Source organism: Oncorhynchus mykiss, chromosome 18 (assembly GCF_013265735.2).
Source record: "Oncorhynchus mykiss isolate Arlee chromosome 18, USDA_OmykA_1.1, whole genome shotgun sequence".
Lineage (NCBI taxonomy): Eukaryota > Metazoa > Chordata > Actinopteri > Salmoniformes > Salmonidae > Oncorhynchus > Oncorhynchus mykiss.
The window spans coordinates 73541691-73544190 of NC_048582.1; the positions used below are offsets into that span (position 1 = coordinate 73541691).

At 42.9% G+C, this 2500-nt stretch overlaps 1 protein-coding gene across 4 annotated transcripts in view; it reads left to right on the forward strand.

Moving 5' to 3' along the window:
• LOC110496757 (FH1/FH2 domain-containing protein 3) overlaps positions 1-2500 on the forward strand; it is a 188305-nt gene that overhangs the window by 8342 nt on the left and 177463 nt on the right. The window lies entirely within an intron of this gene.

A 2500-nucleotide genomic window follows, 5' to 3' on the forward strand; every position in this document is an offset into this window, starting at 1 on the left:
TGAACCAAAACTGCCTATTAACAACTAGACATGAAAGGAATCAAGTTGTCCTCCCCAACACCACCGAGAATAAACATATTAACAACTAGACATGAAAGGAATCAAGTTGTCCTCCCCAACTCCACCATGAATAAACATATTAACAGCTAGACATGAAAGGAGTCAAGCTGTCCTCCCAACACCACCAAGAATAAACATATTAACGACTAGACATGAAAGGAGTAAAGCTGTCCTCCCCTACACCACCGAGAATAAACAGTTGTCTTTTTTTCATTAACAAAACCTTCTCCATTAAAACAGCATTAGTGTTACAGAACACACCCTCTTCCTCTGTGGTTCCCATAGACATGGAAAAACGTTGTCCAAAAACACACACACACACACACACACACGCACGCACGCACGCACGCACACAGACACACACACACACACATTAACGCACATGCATACGCACGCACACATAGACTAATGCACACAACCTAAATGCTATGTTACTTAATGTGTTGTTAACGTTATCAACCCGGTGTGGTGATGTTGTTGTTTTAACGTGGAAGTAATTACGCCCTCCCTCCCTCCCTCCCTCCCTCCCTCCCTCCCTCCCTCCCTCCCTCCCTCCCTCCCTCCCTCCCTCCCTCCCTCCCTCCCTCCCTCCCTCCCCCTCTCTCCCTCCCGCTCTCTCTCTTTTCACTGGAAGGAGAAATAGATTAAACAAGTGTTAAGTATACCAGACGTACAATTTGTTAGGCAGTACGGCTTTCTTCACACTGACTGGGGCTGGGGATTCTCATGATGAGGAGAGGTTGAGGTCTTGTTTCGGTTTCGGTTCCTGCTTAATCTGTAATTACCTGGAGAGTATGATGTCTTGTGTTTAGGGCCAGGAGTTTCTCTGAAGACTGTCGATGTTTAGGGCCAGGAGTTTATCTGAAGACTGTTGATGTTTAGGGCCAGGAGTTTCTCTGTAGCTTGTCGATGTTTAGGGCCAGGAGTTTCTCTGTGGCTTGTCGATGTTTAGGGCCAGGAGTTTCTCTGAAGCCTGTCGATGTTTAGGGCCAGGAGTTTCTCTGAAGACTGTTGATGTTTAGGGCCAGGAGTTTCTCTGTAGCCTGTTGATGTTTAGGGCCATGAGTTTCTCTGTAGCCTGTTGATGTTTAGGGCCATGAGTTTCTCTATAGCCTGTTGATGTTTAGGGCACGGGAGATTGGTGTCATCTTAATTGGGGAGTACAAGTCCTTGGTAATGTCTGGAGCGGAATAGGTGGAATGGTATCAAATCAATCAAACACATTGTTGCCAGTCCATTAGCACTGGCTTATGGACAGGAGTTTGATGTTTAGGGCTGATCAGTTGGATGTCAGCCCTACCAGGTAGGTTGATATTCAGGGCTGATCATATAAAACCAGGTAGTTTGAGGGCTGATCATATAAAACCAGGTAGTTTGATGTTCAGGGCTGATCATATAAAACCAGGTAGTTTGAGGGCTGATCATATAAAACCAGGTAGTTTGATGTTCAGGCTGATCATATAAAACCAGGTAGTTTGATGTTCAGGGCTGATCATATAAAACCAGGTAGTTTGTTGTTCAGGCTGATCATATAAAACCAGGTAGTTTGAGGGCTGATCATATAAAACCAGGTAGTTTGATGTTCAGGCTGATCATATAAAACCAGGTAGTTTGATGTTCAGGGCTGATCATATAAAACCAGGTAGTTTGTTGTTCAGGCTGATCATATAAAACCAGGTAGTTTGAGGGCTGATCATATAAAACCAGGTAGTTTGATGTTCAGGCTGATCATATAAAACCAGGTAGTTTGATGTTCAGGCTGATCATATAAAACCAGGTAGTTTGAGGGCTGATCATATAAAACCAGGTAGTTTGATGTTCAGGCTGATCATATAAAACCAGGTAGTTTGAGGGCTGATCATATAAAACCAGGTAGTTTGATGTTCAGGGCTGATCATATAAAACCAGGTAGTTTGAGGGCTGATCATATAAAACCAGGTAGTTTGATGTTCAGGGCTGATCATATAAAACCAGGTAGTTTGATGTTCAGGGCTGATCATATAAAACCAGGTAGTTTGAGGGCTGATCATATAAAACCAGGTAGTTTGATGTTCAGGGCTGATCATATAAAACCAGGTAGTTTGATGTTCAGGGCTGATCATATAAAACCAGGTAGTTTGATATTCAGGGCTGATCATATAAAACCAGGTAGTTTGATGTTCAGGCTGATCATATAAAACCAGGTAGTTTGAGGGCTGATCATATAAAACCAGGTAGTTTGAGGGCTGATCATATAAAACCAGGTAGGTTGATGTTCAGGGCTGATCATATAAAACCAGGTAGTTTGATGTTCAGGCTGATCATATAAAACCAGGTAGTTTGAGGGCTGATCATATAAAACCAGGTAGTTTGATGTTCAGGCTGATCATATAAAACCAGGTAGTTTGAGGGCTGATCATATAAAACCAGGTAGGTTGATGTTCAGGGCTGATCATATAAA